The sequence below is a fragment of the Macaca thibetana genome, chromosome 5 (genome assembly GCF_024542745.1).
Source record: "Macaca thibetana thibetana isolate TM-01 chromosome 5, ASM2454274v1, whole genome shotgun sequence".
Taxonomy (NCBI): Eukaryota; Metazoa; Chordata; class Mammalia; order Primates; family Cercopithecidae; genus Macaca; species Macaca thibetana.
The window spans coordinates 145,678,127-145,701,437 of record NC_065582.1 but is presented as its reverse complement, the minus strand read 5'-3'; the positions used below and the strand labels follow the sequence as shown (position 1 = coordinate 145,701,437).

The 23,311-nt window shown below is 39.9% G+C and overlaps 1 protein-coding gene across 8 annotated transcripts in view; it reads right to left on the bottom strand.

Moving 5' to 3' along the window:
• The window catches only part of APBB2 (amyloid beta precursor protein binding family B member 2), a 410,008-nt gene that overhangs the window by 225,034 nt on the left and 161,663 nt on the right, over window positions 1–23,311 (bottom strand). Inside the window, exon 1 of one of the 8 annotated variants that reach the window (XM_050790344.1) lies at window positions 14,810–17,446. The exons of the other annotated variants lie outside the window; for them this stretch is intronic. The gene's annotated coding sequence lies outside the window, so the exon portion shown is untranslated. Of the gene's footprint in view, window positions 1–14,809; window positions 17,447–23,311 lie in introns of those variants that run through there. 8 annotated transcript variants of the gene reach the window in all.

Below are 23,311 nucleotides of genomic sequence, written 5' to 3'. Positions count from 1 at the left end.
GGATCTACAAGAGCCTATATAAAAGGGGTTGCTGGTTTTTTGGGTTTTTTTTTTTTTTTTTTGAGATGTAGTCTGGCTCTGTCGCCCAGGCTGGAGGGCAGTAGCAGCATGATCTCAGTTCACTGTAACCTCCGCTTCCAGGGTTCAAATGATTCTCCTGCCTCAGCCTCCCAAGTAGTTGGGATTACAGGCACGCACCATCACGCCCAGCTAATTTTTGTATTTTTAGTAGAAACGGGGTTTCCCCATGTTGACCAGGTTGGTCTTGAACTCCTGACCTAAAGTGATCCGCCCACCTTGGCCTCCCAAAGTGCTGGGATTACAGGCGTAAGCCACCAGGCCCAGCCAGAAAGGGTTTTGAGATGGATCACCAAGAGGTGACTAATATGCATAGCAAAGCATGATCTAACTTAAGTAACATTTTTAAAAAGCATACACATATAAATACATGTGCACACACACACCTAGGCATATACTCAGATGCACATGCATTTACATGGAAAATTTCTTAAAGGAATATAAAGATCTAGAAACATTGGAAGCTGCCAGTTTACCAAAATGATACATAACAAGGAAAACTGAAAATGGACCTTGTTTTCAATGAGTTGCTATCAGGAATGTCACTCAGGATGATAATATGTTATACTAAGTCAAATACAGATACTGTATGATTCTATTTATATGAAGTACAAAAACAGGAAAAACTGATTGATATCAGGATTATTGGGGGTGGGGTAGGGAAGTAGCAAGAGGGTTGCTTCTGGGACACTGGGAATGTCATGTTTTTTTCATCAAGATGTGGAAATTCATCAGGCTGTACTCTTACGTGCACATTTCTGTATGCGTATTACACTTCTATGAAAAGTTAAAAGAAAAATAATCAAATGCTAGAGGTTTTCTAAAGCATAACTTAAATTGAAAAACCTTTATATTTGTAAAAACTTAATTCTAATCTAACCTTTCCAAACTAGAAACCTTTAATGGGCATCACTTCCAACTTTATGATTCTGATAATGACCTGAGAACCTGGTCTACTGAGCCAAGATACATTTTTAATTATATTTTCACAAACTGTGGGTAAGGCTCATTACTCTGGTATAATGAAAAGGGTGGGTTTATTCGAAAATGTCCTGAAACAGCAAGTGATGCCTCCTCTGTGTTCCTCTGTCTTTGCCCTATAACTTTCTGCTCAGTTCCTTAAACATATTTCACAATTCCATTTTCCTTTTCTTAAATTTTAGTTTTTGTCTTCAGTGCACTTTAAATGCTATGCAGAGAAAGAGATGAATAGCTACTCAAGAAAATGAAGACCAGTAAAGAGAAAGTTAAAAAAAAAAAAAAAAAAAGGCATACTAGTGTGAGCATTCTGAAAAGGCTTGCACAAAAACTAAGAATCTGCATACAGTTGGCCCTCTGTATCCTCGGGTTCCACATCCATGCATACATCCAAGTGAGGATCAGAAAGTTAGGCCTGTGATGGTTGCCTCTGTACTGAACATGTACAGACTTTTTTATCCTTGTCATTATTGCTTAAACAGTACAGTACAGCAAAACTATTTACATAGCATTTATATTGTATTATCAGTAATCTAGAGGTGATTTAAGGTATACGGAAGGGGCAGGTACAGCGGCTCATGCACACTGTGAGATGGAGGGGGACGGACCACCTGAGCCCAGGAGTTTGAGACCAGCCTGGGCAACAGAGTGAGACCCTGTCTCTACAAAACATACAAAAATTAGCTGGGTGGGGTGGCACACACTTGTATCCCAGCTACTCAGCATGCTGAGGTGGGAGGATCACTTGAGCCCAGGAAGTCAAGGCTGCAGTAAGCTATGATTGCACCACTGTATTCCAGCCTGGACAACAGAGTGAGACCCTATCTCTAAAAAAAAATTAAAAAATAAAAAGTATACAAGAGGATGTTGCATCGATTCTATGCAAACACTACCCCACTTTATTTAAGGGGCTTGAGCATCCCCAGATTTTGGTATCTGAAGGGAGTCTTGGAACCAATCTGCCTCAAATACCGAGGGATGACTATCCTTAATGTATATAATCCTTAAAATAAAATATTCCTGTTTCCCTTACCAAACAAACCAACATCTATAAAGTTAAGAATTAGACATTCTGCTAACGACTTCATATTATAAATAGCCCTAAGTTACTATCTGACCCATATTTATTTCATACCTGCCATGTGCCATGCATTATGTTAGGAGTAAGGGATACTTTAGTGAGTAAAAAACACATTTCCCCTCTTACGGAACTTATAGCCTAGTTGTTGGAAAGATGGATATTAATCACAAAGTTACTCACAGCATAAATAAGTTTTGGAGGAAAATAACTTAGATATAAGAGAAAATGCAACAAAACAACCACAGGCCAGACTGGAGGGTCAGGAAATGCTTTCCTGAGAAAGTCAAATTTAAGGTGCAATTTGAGGACCAACTGGGATTTAGGTAGATAAACACTTATCAAACACCTAGAATGTGCAAGGCATTTCCTGGCCCTGGGGATGAGGCACAAACATGCAGAACTTTTTCCCCTAGGCACTTATATCTTTGATGAATGAATCTCATCTAATAAAACAGTTTCTGAGAGGAACTTAGGGGCATGGACTAATTCTACATAAACAATAACCTGAGAAGATATCAAAGCAGCACTTGGAAAATAGGAAAACACTATACAAATGCATGGCTTTTAAGAACAATATACAACTGTGCTGTCCAATACAGTCCCTATCTACTAGTACCTACAAGCTATTGAATACTTAAAAAGTAGTGCAACTGACAACTGAATTTATTTAACTACAATTAATTTAAATATAAATTTATAAGCTGATATTTGACTCTTATTGGAAAACATTTAAGTAGGTTTGGAACTTCTTAGGTAGGTGAGTCTACTTCTTCAACTCTAAATTTTATGAAATTTAAATACAGGTCAAGTATTTCCAATGAATATTGCATCCAAGTTGATTTCCGTGAGCGTAAAATGCATGCTGATTGTGAATACTTGGCGTGGAAAAAATGTACAATGTCTAATAATTTTAAAATATCGATTGCATGTTGAAACGATAATAGTTTGGTTATATTAAGTTAAATAAAACATGTTAAAAATAATTTCACCTTTTTAAAGAATGTGGTACTAGAAAATTTTATATTACATACGTGGCTTGCATTCTATTTCTACTGGCGAAGCCCTGATCTAGAGAATGTAGACAGATTCAAAACTTTACCCTAGGCGGGTGCAATGGCTCACACCTATAACCACAGCACTTTGGGAGGCCGAGGTGGGTGGATTATGAGGTCAAGAGTTCAAGGCCAGCCTGGCCAATATGGTAAAATTCCGTCTCTACAAAAAATAAAAAAATTAGCCAGTGTGGTGGCACACGCCTATAGTCCCAGTTGCTCAGGCGGCTGAGGCAGGAGAACTGCTTGAACCCGGGAAGCAGAGGTTGCAGTGAGCCGAGATCACGCCACTGTACTCCAGCCTGGGTGACAGAGTAGGACTCTGTCTTAAAAAAAAAAAAAAAAAAAAAAAAAAAAAAAAAAACAAACAAACAAAAAAAAAACCAGAAAAACAAAAAAACTTTACCCTAATCAAAATATTATGTACTTTTCCATAAAAGCAAAGACTGGTGGACATGCTACTTCAGCTGTAATGCTAGAGATTTTGTCAGCATTGAGAGGAGAGCCCTTGTTTCCATAAAAATCACATACTGAGTTCAGAGTTGTTGGGGACAAATGGCAGGTCACTACAAGTTCTGCACTGAGAATACAGTTGTGATTTTTGGGGCAAAGCATAAAGCTACCTAAGTGAAACAGTCTAGCAACAATAGTTTCCTTCTAGCAGTGTTTTCACATGTCCCGTTAATAAAAATTCTTAATGCTGATGTGCCTTCAGGTAATGGTACTAGGGATCAATAAATATCTGACAGGACCAGAGAGAGAGCTTGCAACCTCAAATCACAAAAGCACCACTAAGCAGAAGACAGACAAACAGACAGATAGATAAAATGCCCTCTTGTAATTTGATTCAGTAAAATATGCTATGTACCTTTAAATAATTCTGAAGAGGAACGAAAGATTTAAATAAAAATCAGACAAACAATTCCATTTTACCTATGTTCCCCAAATACTACCAAACAAGTCTGACCAATTCCTCCTTCTCAATGTGCCTAGCTCTTTGTCCAACCCATTTTTAAAATAGTACTGCACAGTCCCATAACTCCTCCCCTGACAGCCAGTCTAATTCCTCCCCATACACCATCCCAGATCTATTGCAGATCTATGATGCCAGATAAACATTGCTCTGGTCACAATCACCACCTTATCTAAAATCTCCAGAATTAAGTTGTTTCAACCACTAACAATCTAAGACCCAATTGATTCTAGAATCTCTCATTTATCCTCTTTACCTTCAAATAGCTACTTCCCTAGAAACTCAGTGAAATGCTATAAAACCCAATACTCCCTTTCTATACAAATAGCTTATAATAACCCCTTTATTATCCTAAAGTGATATTCACAGATAATATAACCTATCTGAACACATAAATTCTAGAAAAGGGGGAATAAAAGGAGGGAAACATTTCAATAAGCAAATTCTCTGGCATGACTATTCCAGCAGTCATAACAAACAGGTATCAGACACTCACCTATGTGTAGAACCATTGTTAGTGCAACAGCTATAAATGCAGACTGAAAAAGGCATGTGTTGTATTGACAACTCAGACATGATTTGCACTGCTGCCAATAACATCAATTGCAAAATGCTGAACAACTCTTTGGAATATTCCAAAAAATATTAAATACACTTGTCTTTAAATGAGAAGGAGTTTTCACTTCTGGAACACACAGTGTATATTAAAACCAAGTTTAGAATTTCTAGGGTCAGATAATTATACAAAAATGTCTTTAACTACATGAATATTTGCTAGGGTATTTAAAAGCTCTGCAGAGTAAGACAATCTTTGTTGTACAGGGTAGTCCTAAGTACTGCAAGACATTTATCATCCCTGGTCTCCATCCGATTCAAATAGTGGGCCCCTTCCACACTCCCCTAGTGGGAGTTCTAGCCACCCCCAAACCCCAACTTTGAAAATTATGACCTTGGCCCAGAGTTATCTCTTCCTCTTAACTCATTTGACACTTAAATCCTATATGATCTTGAACCAATACTTAATGTCTGGAAGCCTATTTGACTGTCTTGTTGGACTGTAAATTGTGGTTACCATCAATCTGACAATTACTATGACAACAGAATGGGGTATCATAGGCTGCTTGTTTGCTTTGCTTAGTGTCTAGCACATCCTAAGCGTTCAGTAAATGCTAATTAAGGCCAGATGCAGTGGTCCACGCTTATAAATCCCAGCACTTTCAGACGCCTAGGCAGGCGGATTGCTTGAGGCCAAGAATTCAAGACCAGCCTGGGCAACATAGTGAGAGCCCCATCTCCACAAAAAAATTTAAAAACTAACCGGGCATGGTGGCAGATGCCTGCAGTCCTAGTTACTTGGGAGGCTGAAGCAAGAGGATTGCTTGAGCCCAGGAGTTCAATGCTGCAGTGAGTTGTGAGACAACTGGTGAGACCTTGTTTCAAAAAAAAAAAAAATACTCACTGCTATTATTGTTATTTTTTTTCTTACCCACGCTTGTTTCCTCAACTAGGCTGTAAGCTTTCTGGACCAAAAGCAGTGTCCTGGAGATCTTTGTATACCTGGCTTAAGTAAGTACCCAGTAAATTTTGGTAGTTCACATCCTCTGTATCCTTTCTCTGCCCTATGCTGATTTCTTGTGAAAACATTCACAAATAGTAGGCTGAGTCCAAGAATGGAGCTAAAAACTGTAATTATATAGAAAATTATCTTTCTGACATTAGTGAAATCATCATCATAACCTGCCAAGCAGAGGAAAGGCTGTCAGAAAAACTGTCGGCAGATGCTCTCGAAAATCTACAAGATTATATTAGTGATGAATACTTTTAAAGTAGACATTGCATTCCAGGATTAGATCTATCTACAAACACATACTGATTCCCTCTTACTTTAAGGTTTTAAACATTTTCCCCTGGAGAACTAACCCTTATTTCCAGATCTATAAAATGAAGTACTTCTATCAGATGACTCGGGTCCTTCCGAAGTATTAACGCTATATAGCATTTATTGAATGCTTATTATGTGCCAGGCATTGTGCTAAGTAGGTACTTGATAAGGATTATCTCACTTATCACCGCCAGCAACCCTATGAAAAAGATACAGTTATTATGTCAGTTTTACAGATTAAGAAACGGAAGCAGAGGGTTAGGTAACATGCCAAAGATCCCACCAGAGGCAAGTGATGGAGCTGGCATCAGCTGTTCACCTCTAAAAATGAGGCTCAAAACCGCTATACCATGTTTTTTGGACTCTTCTCTTGAAGTTGACTCAAATAGCCTAAATTAATTAATGCCACAAGACAATTCTCACCACATTATTAGGGTTCTTTTGAAGTTTGTGTCCAACATTCTGATGTACATGGCAACTAAAAACAAAGGGGGCTGTCAACTGCTGGCAGGCAAAACCTGAGTCCTCTCGTTGCTTGTAGCTCAGAAAAGCAAAATAAAGCATACTTGAGAACATATGTGAATTTAATTTTTTTTTTTTTTTTTTGAGACGGAGTCTCGCTCTTGCAGACTGGAGTGCAGTGGTGTGATCTCAGCTCATTACAAGCTCCGCCTCCCGGGTTTATGCCATTCTCCTGCCTCAGCCTCCTGAGTAGCTGGGACTACAGGCACCCTCCACCATGCCTGGCTAATTTTTTGTATTTTTAGTATAGACAGGATTTCACCGTGTTAGCCAGGATGGTCTTGATCTCCCGACCTCGTGATCTGCCCGCCTCAGCCTCTCAAAGTGCTGGGATTACAGGCATGAGCCACCATGCCCGGCTACATGTGTGAAATTTTAACTCACTTTGGGGGTGGGTTTTAAAGTCAGAAAATAAACCAAAATTCAACAACAGTTGACTGCTTTAAAACAAAAATCCTTTAAATTGCCTGCTTAGTGCAATACATGCAGTTTCGGTTAAACAAGTAAAACGTGCATAGTCTTGTAATGCATGCATAATGTGGAGTATATAGTAAGTACATGTAATGCAAAACTTTATTCCAGTGTTTTTATTTCTGCACAGAAGTGTACACACTGAATTGGCATATAACATTGTACTCTATGGGAATAAACTTGAATTTCTTACATTTTTGGGACATTAACCATTACTGGTAATAATTTTTTTGTCATTCACAGAGCTAGTCACTGCATACTTGCTGTTAAAAATCACAACTTTGAGAGATCTAAAATTTACTACTTATATAGTCTAAAACAGAGAGAAAAAAGTTGTGGCAGTAAAGGTCCAAGAACTAATCCTATCACTAATTTCTTTATCTTTCGCAAAAATACTTAAAGACATTGATTTATGATCCTAGCTCTTTATCTTACTCCATTCTGTGTTCTCCAAGTGAGATTTCGAAACCAGTTCCAAGAACACTATCAAACAAAGAAAAACATGCAAAGACAGAAAAAAAAAAACCCTATTTTCTGAAATGTATCCCAGGGGAAAACACCAACAACTGGAAAAGAAGTATTTTCAAGACATAACATTAAATGTAGATTTTTCCATTTAAGAGTTATCTTTATAACACTTAATCAGAAATTTTTTCAATGAAGCAAAAGTTTTATGCTTCCCCCACAAATATACCTGATCCCCAACTTTCTTTTTTTAATTTTTTTGAGACAGAGTCTCACTCTGTTACCCAGGCTGGAGTGCAGTGGCACGATCTCAGCTCACTACAGCCTCTGCCTCCTGCATTCAACCAATTCTCTTGCCTCAGCCTCCTGAGTAGCTGGAACTACAGGCATGTGCCACCACACCTGGCTAATTTTTGTATTTTTAGTAGAGACAGGGTTTCATCATGTTGGCCAGGATGGCCTTGATCTCCTGATCTCGTGATCTGCCTCCCTCGGCCTCCCAAAGTGCTAGGATTACAGGCGTGAGCCACCGTGCCTGGCCTGATCCCCAACTTTCATATTCCAAAGGCATTAACATCTGCAATTTAGAAATAACTACAATGTTTAATGCTTCTAAGATGTGCCAATTTAAAATATGCTATTGGACAACTATAAAGGACTAAGTTAATGACCCCAATCAACAGCCTCTCTGCATCCTTGCCCTCTGCTCTGTAACCTTGCAATCCCTTTCCCCTGGCTCTGGTCTCAGTTGTGTTACTTATTTTGGCCAACTGGATGTTAGCAAATGGGATGACACAGAAGCTCAGAATGTATGGATCCATTTCTACTCTCCTGAAAAAGACAGGATCTGTGCTACTGCCATGAGAACATGCCTAGGCCTGTCGGAAGGGTGTTGGGAGACTTAGGTAGGATGGCTAAATCTTCTTGGTCCAAGGCTATTTTTGACCACCCTAAGCCAGCCAACCATTAAACACGTGAAAGACCACTGCAAAGATCAGCAGATCTGTCTACTACCCCTGCAGCTAACTGTAGCCACACGAGTGAGCTCAGCAGAGACTACAAGAAGAACCACTCAGCCATCCCAAAAATACTAATGGCTACAGTTTAAGCCACTGAATTTTGGGTTACTTCATTATGCAGCATTAATTGTGGCAATACATAAATGATACACTGGTTATACCCACAACAACCAAATGAGATTGTAGAAGAGCTGTGGGATGAAACCTAAATTGATCCAGGAAAGGTATAATGCTATGTGAGGATCCTGCAGGGGGGAATCTATTTTTTAGTCTTTTCTTTGAGGTTTATGTCCTCCCTAGGTTACACAGGGCTGTCTTGATTAATCTAGCCTGCATCTTTAGTCTCTACTGCTAACTGTTCATTCACAGCACATCAGCATTTATACTTTGCATATTAGAATATGCTGTGACAAAGCAAATTTTAGGTATTTATTGTAAGGACAAATAAGCAGCATTATTTCTATCAGAAAAAAATCAAAAACAAGTTAAATGTCCATCATTAGGAAACTGATTAAATAAAGGATCACATCCTACAATGAATACTATGCATCATCTAAAAGTGAGGATGCTTCTGTATTTAATTGCACAGAAAGATATTTACTAAATAATACTAAATGAAAAAAACTAACTGTAAAACAGTATGATGAGTATATAGGCATTCCCTACACAATGCTTTCCATTTTTCTGTTTGAAATTTCTCATAATAAAAGTTGGGAGAAAGGCAGTACGTATACTGGCATTCTTTTATAAAAATATTGTTAAATCTTTTTATGGTAAAATAAAACACAGATTAAGAGAACCACACAAAACAAATAGCTTATTATAAAGAAAACACTCATAACTACCACCTTAATCAAAACACAGCTTTCGCTTGTTACTGTAGAAGGCCATCCATGACTTTCCCTTCCTCCAAAGTAAACAAACTCTTGAATTTATGGTAATCATGGTAATCAGTTCCTGGCATTTCTTTATGATTCTGTTACCCAAGTGTACAATCCTACTCAGCATAAGTGTTGTCTATTTTTAAACTTTTGATGTCTTTTAAGTTACATTTAATCTATATCGCCTCTATCCTTTTCTTTTCCTTACAATTAATTTGTTAAAGAATCTGGGCTGTCTGAGGTATGAAGTTCCCACAGTATGAATTTTGGTGGTGCATGTTTAACTCGTTTCTCCAACCTCTGAATTTCCTGCAAATTGGAGCTAGATTCAGAGGTTTGAACAGACCGAAATTCAGTCTGTGGTGGTATGATCTTTCATTAGGAAGCACATGGTATCTGGTTTTCATTCATTTCTGATGTTAGCAGCCATTGTTATTCAATGCCTAAATCCCCTAAATCCACAGGGGTTGGAAAATAGTGATATTCCAATTATTTAATTTCATTTTCATCTACTGGGTGGAAAAATTTTAGGAGATGTTTTCCTTCATCTACCACTTGGTTTTCCAGTGGTACAGTTCATGTTCATGTAAGAAAGAAGCTGATTATTTCCTAACTACTTTCAAGATGATGAATTGGTGCTCCATTAACCTTTTTTTCATACTGCAGAACCAATAATTTTTTTTTTCATATCATAACCTCATGGATTTAAACATATTTGCAATTTTATTTTTGGCCAGTAGGAGCCTCTTCAAGTTGGCTCCTAAGTCATTGTGACACGCCCTAATAATCTTTGATAGCTTCCTTGCTACCTATTTATTATCTTGAGATGTCCCAAGCTCATCTTACATCTTTCTTGTTATTTTTGTTGTTTGAAGCTCACTCTGTAGAAGATTCCTTAGGAGGAGCTCATGAGAAGCAATATTTCCTCCACTGATTTTTTTGCATGTTCATAAGTTTGTGTTCTTTATGCTTGAAGGTCAATTTTGCTAGATATAAAAATATTGGCTCACATTTTCTTTCCTTTGAATACCTTAGGTATGTATTTTCTTTCAGCATAAGAGTTTCTGTAAAAAGTCTAAGAACAATCTAATTCTCTATTACTGTTTTCCCTTTTTTGTCGAGATGCCCAAAGGACTTTTTCTTTCTTCTTTTTAACCCATTAGTTTTATTAGAATATCTTGGTATTGGTTGTTCTAAGGTGATATTCTAAAATACATGATTTTCTCTTTCAAAACGTAGTTTCAATTTTTTTTTCCAGAAAACTTTTCTTAAAATATATCATTTGTACCACACCTTTGCTTTGGTTTTCTCCTCTCCTATTATCTGTATGTTGGATCTGCTTTGTCTATCTTCAATATTTGTCAACTTTTCCCAAATTTTACTTCTTTATTCATTTCCTTTGGATTTTTAACTTTATCCTCCTTTTCACCCTCTATTATTTCTCTTAGGGCAATATTTGTGGTATTTAGTTGATTTTGTGCTCCTTCCAATTTAGAATTTATTTTTTAAACGATTTTTTAAAAATTTCTAATTCTTTCTTGAGTTCTGTCTCCTTGTCTCTGAGTTTTGCTAATTCAGATTTATGCTGTTCTTTCATCTCCTGTATAATTTTGTAATAATCTCTTTTAATTATTCTGAAGTAGAATATTATGGTTTTAATCATTTTTAATTGAGCATGTCTTCTGGCATGTTTTCATTGTCAGTAGGGATTTTACTCTATTTCTTTCTTAAAAAATAGTTTATATGGCATTTAACCTTATTAGTGTTCTGTACTTTTATAAAATTTCATATTTATATAATTTCTATAATTTATTTAATGTCTTTCTCTCTCTCCCTGTATGAGGGCAGAGACTATGTCTGTTTCATTCATCAGTATATTCCTAGTGCCTGGCACATTGCAGATGTTCAATAAATCACTGCTAAAGGAACGAATAGAAGAGTTCATCAAAATGTTCATAGTGGTATCTCTGGGTGACAGGATTTAGAAAACGGTCTTCTGATACTTTATAAGTTGTTATTTTTCTAAGTTTTTTCATAATGAGCATAAAACATTTTTATATTCAGAGAAAAAGATTTTTAATTTGAAAAAAAAAAAGGTTTGTACATGAAGCTGGGTATATAGATACCCTGTATCTTTAAAAAAATCAATAAAGAAATGCCCTCTCCCTCACATATGTCTTCTATTCGTAAATGAAAACTATGGGGGAAAAGAAGGTGACAAAGCTGAGTTTTACTAAGAAAGATTAGGTTTAGAGTTTGTGAAAAGGACGACAGCAACCACCCATCTGCTTTCCATGCTATATTTGACAGATTTTACTCTATAGCTCAGAAAACATGTTAATAGGACTTCTTGTAGTGAGAGGAAGGAATTTAAAAAGCAAAGAATCCTGCTGTGTAGTTTGGCACTATATGGAAAATGGCTCACAGTGCCTGTAATTCATGGAACAAAGATAACATCTCTTTGTAAAATCTACACTGCAAATATCTCAAATATATAACCAAGATATGCCAGTGGCAGTGACTTACAATCACCAAACAAAATGATCCCAAACAAGAATGAGATGAAGCCTTAATTTGCTTAACTGGGCCTTCAAAGACCTATTAGAGAAAACATAAGAGATGAACTGCCTCATAAAGCAGATGGTCTTCTCCAGTTTAAAAAAAAAAAAAAATCAAGATAATTAAAGGAAACTAAGGAGCAAGGATCTTGCTAAATTGGCCAAGAAGATTTTTTTTTTCCCCTGAAGTAGAATGCATGAATTTTTGAAAGGATTTCATGGTTCCCCATGAGGCTGACACAGGTTATTTGATAAAGTCTACATCAGCAAGGGAAGCTGTCCCAAGGGCAGCTGCCTCCCAGGTAGGATGCAACCCCTGGCAGGCTTTATTCACAGGGGTGGGAAAGAAGGCTGAGGGGTAACATGGCCTTTCTGAAAGAGCACTGGAGTGGGGAGTGAGGACACATGCGATTTGTGTTCTTGATCTGTGATTCTGAGGAACCTGGTTCACTTTTGTTACCTGTTAATTTTTCTTAGAGAAACTCGTCATTCATTCCCCTAGCCTGCCTTGGTAGTGAGAACAGTTGAGATAAAGAGGAAAATATCTGTATACTACAGAGCAGAATTGCAAAATTGTTGGTTTATAATGTAATTTTGTTTAAATAGCTCCATTGCCAGATATAAAGGTCTCATTGTGCAGCAAATTAAAAATTGGAGTAAGGGGAATGAGGTGTTTTGAACCCAGTAGAAGATGAAAAAAATTTCTTTTCTCCTCCAACTGTAAGATACTCGACACTCCATTTCTGTTCTCCTACAAGCTCTAAGATGCTTTTTGAGAGAAAAGAGAGGCAGATAAAAGTGTCTCAAAGGAAACTCAAAGATTCTATGCCAGAGATTGTTAACTGAAACAGGGACAGGAGGCATGAGTCTTTTATGGTCATGGTCAGGATTTATACAGAAAGGCTACTGCCCCCAAATATTGCCACTTGTGGCTTGCCTATGGGGCCTAACCAAACCCCACAGGGATAGAGCCCCAGGAAATATTAAGTATCTAACATTTGTTGAGGGCATCCTTTGGGCTAAATACAAAGAGTGTTCATGATCCCTTTCATTTCTCACACAAATCCTAGAACGTTGGCACCATGATGCTCCTCGTTTCACACAGAAGGACACCAAGCTGTAGCAAGGTTAAGAAAACTTGCCTAACATTGGGAAGTTGAAAAGCAGCAGAGCCCAGGCTCCAATCCTGGTCTAATGATCCCAGAATCCTTAGTTTAACATTCTACTCCACTGCCTCTTTCAGGAAGTAGAAAGTGGGATGAAGCTGTTAACATGGAGACTCCAAAGACCTCATTCGCTCAGTTTATCTATCTCTGATCTGATGGTTCCAAGAGAAGGTATCATAACCAAGGAACCAGGTAATGGTTTCTCTTCAACCACATCTCAACAGCAACACAGAGCTTACCGTTGGACCTGCCTCCTAATTATCCCCGGATCTCTTCTTTTTTCCTCACATTCTCTAAATCCTTTGAAGTTTTCATGATACGTCTAACATCACTTCCTCAATCCTTCTGTACGAAAACCAAATCCACTCTTAGTTTAGAAAATTATAGTGAAATCCCATTTCAACACATTATACATATGACCAATTCCAGATTTCACCAAACAGTGGCCTAGAAGACATTTGGCAGTTTTCTTAATAATAACACTAGTTGAGCATCCCACCAAAAATCTGAAATCCAAAAGGCTCCAACGAGCGTTTCCTTTGAGCATCATGTCAGTGCTCCAAAAGTTTAGATTTTGGAACATTTCAGATTTTGGAGTTTTGGATTTGGGATGTTCAACTGGTAAGTATAATGCAAATACTGCAAAATCCAAAAACAAAAATATGAAATCCAAAATACTTCTGGTCCCAAACATCTTGTATAAGAGACACTCACCCTGTAATTGCTAATATATCAATCACTTCAATCCTCACAACCACTCTGTGGAGAGAAAACTATTATTATCCTCATTTTATAGATGTGGTAACAGGCAGCAAGATAGTAAATAACTGCCACATATGTAGCAGGTGGTGAAGCTATTTTGTTTTAAACCTCTCTGAACCTCAGTTCTCTCCTCTCAAAAAATAAAAATATTTACCTCACATGGTTACTATGTAGAAATGGAATAAACACACAAAAAGCAATTTAACATAGCACTTAGATTCTCCCTCTCTCCTAGTATTTCTGGGATCATTCCAACGTACAATACAGAAACTTTTAATTAGATGGGAACAAGGAGATAAGAGAGATGCTTAGAATTTCTTCACATATGCTGCCTCATTTGTGTATCACAACACCCTTTGGATAGAAGTAAATATCACCATCCCCATTTTACAGATGAGAGATTAGGGAACTGGCACATGCATGGACATTCTGCTGCTGACTGAAGCAGGATTCAAACCCACACATGCATACTGTTTTTCCAGAGGTTTTTAAGGGGTTGGAGGACAGGGGTAGCCAAGACTTCTAGTTCCCTTCATCTTCCCTATGTAGCCATTCCTACAAATTCCACAAATCCCCAATGCTCCTGCAACTTGTCAATGTTACCTTTCCCTGAAAAATCAAGACTGAAAACCATAGTCGAAGATAAAAATAGGTATAGTCACAGTTACTAACCATGCACAATTAGCAACTCTTCTAATAAGAAATAAAGAAGAGGGAGGGAGAAGGAATGGAAGGAGAAGAAGGGGAGAGAGGGAGAAATGGTCATGAAACAGAAGTCCAATTGTGAGGCTCTACGTTCTCTCATCCACATCAGGATTTTTTTTTCCACAAAGGTATCAGCTACTTATCCTGGAACAACCTGCTGTTCCTTCTCAGTCCTTCAGCTGGGACCTGCATTTAGAAGCCTCCAAGAAGACATACCTGGCCAGGGTCACATTTCTCAGAAAGGCAGCAGCAGGAAGAATTGAGCCCGGAGGCCGCCACCAGGAACAGGGTGTTTCCCTCAACACAGGATGCGAGCTCACAAAGAAACACCAAGGACCTCCTCTTTCACCAGCTACAGTCTCCTGCTTTCCTCAACAGAACTTAAGGGCAGGAAGGAAAGCGGAAGTCAGGAATCAGGGCCAGGGAAGCTAAAACAAAGGCGGGTCTCTAAAATGCAGACACACACCCGTCCCCTCCTCCTGAGCTCACACCCACAGATTCTTAAGCTGGGAAGAGGACAAGCCACCATAGAATTCTAAGTGCCTCAGCCACAAACTGCCTCAAAACACTGGAGACCTTCTGTGGGCCCAAGGCCATGCTAAAACAAAGTGTGAGCTTGGCAGAGTCCAAAAACTCACAGAAATCTGTTAGGACACACTTACGTGCATCTCTTTTCTAGACGGTTTTCTCCAGAGTCCCAGGTTAAGAACCACTGCACTAGTTGGTCATAAGGTAGGAAAACAGGGCTCTGTAAAAATAAATCATTGCTCTCCCATCAAATCTTCTCTCAACTTCCCTAATTGGGTTAGGTGGACATGCAAGCAATATCCCAGACATTTCTGACTCCATCCTTCCCTGGCCCCATGACCAGTCAGAAACCTGGCACTAATCCATCCTCTGAAGCTAGTAACATGTGAATTCTCATCCTTTCATTTCCACGGTCACCATCTAGGCCAGGCTCTTATTAACCATGCCGAAGGCCTACAGTCCATATTCTGATCACCTGTCTGCCCTCATGCCAATCCAACTGTACTCTCCTGCAGAGCCACCTTCCTAAGAGCATCTACCACCTTTAGCTCCAGGCTATCAACAGCTAGGACCCTGGGGCTGGGCCACCCAGGTTTGAATTCCATCTCCACTGCTTCCTCTGAGTGTCTCTTTAGGTAAGTCAGCTAACCTCCGTTTCCTCCACTGTAAAATGGAGATAATGAGAATATCTATACCAAACGTCTGTTGTGGGAATTAAATAGGAGAGTGTGTGTAAAGCACTCAGAATGGTGATGGCACACAGTAATTGCTGTATAAGTGTTAACTGTCACCAACATGAGTATTATTAAAGCTTTCCACTGGTTACCAAATAAAATATCACTTGCGCCAGGCATGGTAGGTCATGCCTGTAATCTCAGCACTTTTAGAGGCTAAGGAAGGAGGATCACTTGAGGACACTTGAGGACAGGAGTTGGAGATCAGCCTGGGCAACATAGCGAGACCTTGTCAGTACAAAAATACATACATAGATACACACACACACACACATATACATACCAAAACAAAATCTCACTTCACTGATGGGCTCTTACAGCTCTCTACATTCTGTCCCAAATGGGTCAAACTAACCCCAACTTGTCCCTAATCTGCATGGACATAAGCCATTCTTCTGCTACCCGATCTCAAGCAGGGCACCACACCAGTGCCTCACTCTATACTGAAGCTACTAAACATCTCCCACTTACAAGCCTCTTCCGTTTGTTCTGCCTGGGACGCCCCGTGTCGTATCAGTGTCTGTCAAACCCTCACAGCTCTCAGAGACAAGATCAAGCACTGATCCCACTTAAGATACTGCCATCATTAATTCCAGCAACAGCACTGAGGATGTCAATATACCTAACCGTTTCTGTGGTCTTGTTCCTACCTGCCCAAGGGCTAATTGGCTGTTCTACCTTAAAGGAGTAACCTCTATTCTCAATAAAATGAGGTAGTTGAAACAAGTGACTTAAAAAGTCTTCTTGTCAAGGTTCTTGGGGTTATACAGTGTTTCCTGTTCCTTCGGGACAATTTTTCTTTCTTTCTTTCTTTCTTTTTTTTGGGACAGTCTCTCTCTGTCACCCAGCTGGAGTGCAGTGGCATGATCTCAGCTCACTGCAACCTCTGCCTCCTGGGTTCAAGCGATTCTCCTGCCTCAGCCTCCTGAGTAGCTGGGATTACAGGCACCCAGATAATGAGAATATCTATACCAAATGTGTGTTGTGGGAATTAAATAGGAGAGTGTGTATAAAGCACTCAGAATGGTGATGGCACACAGTAATTGCTGTGTAAGTGTTAACTGTCACCAACATGAGTATTCTTAAGCTTTTCACTGGTTACCAAATAAAATCTCACTTGGGCCAGGCATGGTAGGTCATACCTGTAATCCCAGCACTGGGCTAGTTTTTTATATTTTTGGTAGACATGGGGTTTCACCATGTTGGCCAGGCTGGTCTCAAACTCCTGATCTCAAGTGATCCACCCATCTTGGCCTCCCTACGTGCTGGGATTATAGGCGTGAACCACTGTGCCCAGTTGGAACAATTTTTCATTAAAGAAGAGGATACACAGGGTAACTGCACATATTTTTATTTTTTAAATGAATAACTGAAAGTGTTTCAGGTCTCAAGTCTCCAAGGCTAGGGAAAAAAGTGAAATTTTACTATGTGATACGCAAAATTCTTTTCTCTTTACAATCTGATGACCCTGTGACTTCTAGTTTTTTTCCCAATAAACTAGAGAAGACAATTTTCATTTAATACCTTATATTATCTCCATGATACATATTGCAGAGCCATTTCTACCTTCCATGTGGAAAGTAATTCCGAGTGTTATACCCAAATCCAAGACAGTGAAAAAAAAAAAAAAAAAAAAAAAGTTCAAATTACTTCTCCCCGCCCCTCAATATAGCAATTCCGGGATAACTTTTTTTTTTTTTTTTTTTGAGACAGAGTCTCGCTCATTGCCCAGGCTGGAGTGCAGTGGCGGGATCTCGACTCACGCAAGCTCTGCCTCCTGGGTTCACACCATTCTCCTGCCTCAGCCTCCCAAGTAGCTGGGACTACAGGCGCCCACCAGCGTGCCCGGCTAATTTTTTGTATTTTTTGTAGAGACAGGGTTTCACCATGGTCTCGATCTCCTGACCTCGTGATCCGCCCGTCTCGGCCTCCCAAAGTGCTGGGATTATAGGCGTGAGCCACCGCGCCCGGCCCCCGGGATAACTGTTTTCCATAAATGAGCGGAACCAGCCCCCAAGTTTCTTAAAAGCAGCAGCTTGGAACTCAGCCACAAGAAGTTTGAAAAGTGGCAGAAAATTTAATAATACCATTACCTTGAAATCCAATAAAGCCTGTTGGAGCTTAACATTTTCAAGAAATCAGACTATTTATGCTATTACCCCTAGTACTGCTATAATCTCCTATAAAGCCATAAATACACACAAAAAAAGGCCATAAGGAAGATACTGCCCATGAAGTATGTCTCCATGGTACTTGCTACAGCAAGTTCACACAGCGGCGTTCATTTATTTTGAAAATTACATTTCCAACTCCACAACTCATCACTTTGAACTGTGAACAACTTTTAATACAAGTTACAGCTTTCTTTTCAAAGACTGTTTTCACACAAGATAAACGTGATACTGAATATCAAGGACATGTATGAGGCTGTCACAATACTGAGGAAAAGACTCATAACATCTGCGTCTTCATATCTGCTTCATTTAACAGTCTATTCAGCTTTAAGTATCAGAAAACCTAACTAACAGTGAATTCAACAAATACAAAGGCATTGGAAAGCCCAGGGCTGCAGGTGTTGGTTTGAAAACAACTTCAAGGCAGATATCTCTGTGGCTCTTGGACTTTCCTTCATGGTTGTCACCTCATGGTGACATGAAGACTGCTGTACATCCAGGCACCTCATCACCATTCAAGGCAGAAAGAATGGGAAAGCAAGGAAGGGTACGGACAAGCTCATTTGTCAGGCTTTAGAAAGACAATAAATGCTTTCCCAGCAACCTCGCCCCCATCCTAGTGGACTTATTCTCAGGTCTTACTGGCCAGAAGTAGGTCACAGGGCCACATCCGCTACAAGGAATGCTGGAAAATCAGGGTTCAGGATTGGCATATTGGCTTAATCATCACAATTTACTGACGAGGCTGATCTCCACACCGCCCTGAATTAAACTATGGCTCTATGAGCAACAATGAAACAAGATATGGGCATTGAGTGGGCAATTAATTGTATCTCCATTTTGAGTCTCCATCTTGGGAAGGAGAAAATCATCCAATAAAGGGTTTTCTGCTCCTAATATCAAAAGCATCCACTACCTATAAAGTAACTGTTTTACAAATTCCCATACCTATAATAACAAACAAATAAAAATTGCTTAATCTTTTAAGTTCATACGCCTTGGTTTTTCTCTCTCTGTAGAGTCAGGTATAAATGGGCAGTCAATGGCTAAAAGGTGGGTGTGAAGTCTTGTTGTTGTGAACTCTGATCACAACTTGACCACTAAGAAGCTTTGAGGTGCAGCTTGCTGTTTCCCAGGCAGAAAAGCCATGTTAGCCATGATTCAAACCTTTAAGCTTCCAGACAGGGGAGAAGCCTCCTAAATGTGCTGTCTGCACGCTGCTCTCGCCACCTCCCTGCCCCTCCCTGATCAAACAGGCACATCCATTTAGCACCCTAGATGCCCTGCACCTACTGAACCTTCAGTGGCTCCCCACTGCTCTTAGGAAACAGCTGAAAACTCCTTACCAAAGCCCTCCATTCTGATTTGACCAGGCCGCCTTCTCCAACCTCATCTCCCACCAGGTCCCACCACACTTGCTATGCTCTGGCCACCCTGGCTCCTTGCCATTCCTTAAACAGTCCATACCCCTTGGTCTGTAATGGGCTTTTCGCAGCTCTTCGTAGACTGGGCTTTCCCTATGCTTCAGATTGCAGCTCAAGCATCGCTTCTTCAGGGACACCTTCCCTGGTCACCCAACATAATGTGGGCCATGCCCAGTATCCCTCCATCACACTCTTCATTCCTCCATAGCAGGTACCACAATCCACAATTATCTCCTCTACTGGGAAGGCTTTCCTACCACCTGTCTCCATCACTAGAACAAACAGAAGTACTACGGGAGCGGAGACCTCATCTACCTCTTCACTGCTCTATCCCCAGTGCCCAGCACAGAGTAAGGGCTCTGGACTATTATTTTCGCCATCCTGGTTCCAGGACTTACCTGATTTGGTTGACTTGTCACTTCCCTCTATACCACCAACTCCTCCATGTGGCCACCAAATGAACGTTGTAGCCCTAGGACCCGCTCCACTGCAATCCTGACCTTGGAACTTCCTCTCTCCCCAACAACTTCTCTTGCTTGTCACCCCACTCCCAGTCCTCTCTCATATACTGAAGCAGGCACACAGTGTGGTTAAAAGCACAGACTCTGGAGCCAAAAGGCCTGGGTTCAAATCTCAGCTTCACCATTGTCTGTATAGGCACAAATAAGTTGCTTCTACAGCTCCTGTGTGCCTCAGTTTCCTGTCATTAAGTGATAATAGTTGCATCTATGTAACAGAGTTGTAGTGAAGAATAAAAGTATACACATTAAGTGCTCAGAACAGTGCCTATATAAGTGCTAATAACTTAACGGTAATAAATGTAACTTCTGGCCGGATGCAGTGGCTCACCCCTGTAATCCCAGCACTTTGGGAGGCTGAGGTGGGCGGACCACCTGAGGTCAGGAGCTCAAGACCAGCCTGGGCAACATGGTGAAACCCTGTCTCTACTAAAAATACAAAAAATTAGCCAGGCGTGGTGGCAGGCGCCTGTGGGAGGCTGATGCAGGAGAAGCACTTGAATCTGGGAAGTGGAGATTGCAGTGAGCCGAGATCGTAGCATTGTACTCCAGCCTGGGTGACAGGAGCGAAACTCTGCCTCAAAAAAAAAATAAATACATAAAAATAAAAAATAAAATAAGTAAAATAAATGTAACTTCTTCTTACGAACACACTCTTTGTTCTCATTAGCATATGCACTCCCCTAGGCCCTTCTCATTTGATCCCAGTTCATTAGATCCCTCCATAATGTCCCATTTAATGTGTCCTTCAAATCCCAGCCAGAAGACCTGCAGTCCCATGCCTGATCTGCCAACAACTTGATCTGAATTGCGTTCCTTCCCAGACCACTGTGTCCTGTTGGAGGAAGATGCTTTGGAAATTGTGTTCTCCTGGGCTTTACTCACTGCACACATCTTTACCAGCCTTCCTCTCCTCTAAACTGCTATATCACATAAATTGATTCTAAATGATATAGTTATCACCTTTGGTCACATCCACAGATGATATATAAGCATTGAGGGCAATATGTAACTTTTCTCAATACCCCAGGGAAGTCAACACAGTATTAGGAGTATAGCAAATACAGTCTCTACCTATTAATTGGCTCTGGTCACCCCATCTCCTTTTAACTATACCTTTTCCCTCAAAAAAAGGAGGCGTCTTTAAACTACATCCTGCTTACTTGCTTAAACTGGATCCTGCGGTGTGAGGATCAGTGATTTCAAAACAAAAAGCTACTATTTCTTGTTCAAAAACAACAGGAAATCCTCTTTACCCCTAACCAAGCCCAAGTCACAAGGATAGGATGGCAGCAGGTGTGTCTGATTTCCAGTTAGCCAAGTCATGTTAGATTTATTGGTATTCAGTTCCAAATAACTAATATGTAACTTAAGCTCTTTGCAGAATTTTATTGTACTCTGGGAGAGGGGGGTCAACTTTCCCAAAACTTGGACACTCCTGGGAAAGAATTTAGGTGAGAAAACAAATGGAATCCCATGGACTTAAGTATTTTCCATAAAATCAAAAGAGACAGACTAAAAAGTCTAGATATTCCTTTAACAAAGCATCATCTACAAAATATTCAGGCAGGGCGTGCTGTCTCACGCCTGTAATCCCAGCACTTTGGGATTACACCAAAGAGGCGGGCAGATCACCTCAGGTCAGGAGTTTGAGACTAGCCTGGCCAACATGGTGAAAACCTGTCTCTACTAAAAATACAAAAATTAGCTGGGTGTGGTGGTGGGCGCCTGTAATCCAGCTACTCAGGAGGTCGAGGCAGGAGAATTGCTTGAATTCAGGAGGCAGAGGCTGCAGTGAGCCGAGATAGCGCTATTGCACTCCAGCCTGGGCAACAAGAGTAAGACTCCGTCTCAAAATCAAAAATAAAAATAAATACAATATTCAATAGTATATGTTGCTGTTTTCTTTTCCTTAGTATATATTCGTAACAGAAAGGTCTAGAAGCTACAGAGGCAAACAACAAATTGACCTATCTCATGACTCTGAAATAAATATGCCAAGTCATTCCTTTAGAACTCTATTGGTTTCATCTTGCACTGATTTTTGTGGCCTTTTGTGCAAAGGAAGGTCAGCGGAGTTCACTCCTCCCGAGGACAATTTCAGGTTTACATAAATGAGCAAGTGTCCAAGAACCTGGAAAAACAAGTCCTTTTGCTTTGGTTTCAAAATGAGGCCCCATAAAGTTGCATGCTTTTCTCCTTTCCCTTCCGGAGGCTGCTCACATAAGATAGGTCTTAAGCTTCCCCAGTCTGGCTGGGGCATTTCCTCCGCCCGCCCCCGCCACTGCTCTTCCTTTAGCAGAGGTGCTGTGCCTCCTGCCCTGAGGATGATACATTCTTCTCATCTTTCTCAGAGGCAAAGCCTGTCTTTCAGACACACATGGGACCCCTTCTGACCTATCCCCAGCATCCTAATCCTCTTCATGTGGAGTATAGGGAAGGGAAAATGGACTAAAGTCCCTCCGAAGACTATTCTGGCATGTTTCCAGAGTCTCATTCTGCAACAAAAGCTGACACCAGGTAGGCTTCTTTCCAGGGCGTCCGATTCCTCCTGGTGAAGACTTGTCACAGGGCTTCTTAGTCCCGCTCCATTTGTTAGCAAAAGGGAAAGTGATAGATCCAGAGCATCCAAACAAAAAGGACACTCTTTTATTACAACAAAATAAGAATGCAAATCTCTACCCTGGAAGTAGTAAATTACAAGAGAGGTTAAAAAAAAAAAAGCAAGAGCAAATTTACAAAGAAGGGATTTAATTTGGACTACTGAAATTTAATTTCTTTCTTCAGTGAAAGATAAATAAATAGAAGTAACCTTTCTTTACTAGTGTCAACATCAAGATGTAATGATGTAACACTACTGTAACATTATTTACTAGGTATGTGAAAACAAGGTCTGTATTTCTGAGTATCTGAAAATAATGGCAATCAACAGGCCTCAGATCACCAATTTTACAGGTTGGGTTCATATGCCATGTAAAAATCTAGAACCTAACTGACTGACTCTGAGACATGCACAGAAAGTGATCTACAAGTAAGGAGGTAGCCACGGATGAGACTATGCTACACTACAAAAATGTGGTTACTCAGTTTCATGGCATCTCGGAGAGGAATCTGCAGAGCACCCATTCACTGAATTAATACTTAACATCTAAAGTTCTGCAGAAATCAGGGATTGCAATTTGGTGACTAAAATATCTTAAAATTCTTTAATAGGACTGTGGTAATAAGGTTTGCAACCAACATGGTGAGCTGAGATGACAGGCAAGGGCTTTGCTTGTTTCAAATACATGGAAAAACTGAGTGAGAGATCATTAACAACTTTTTAAATACTAAGAAAACA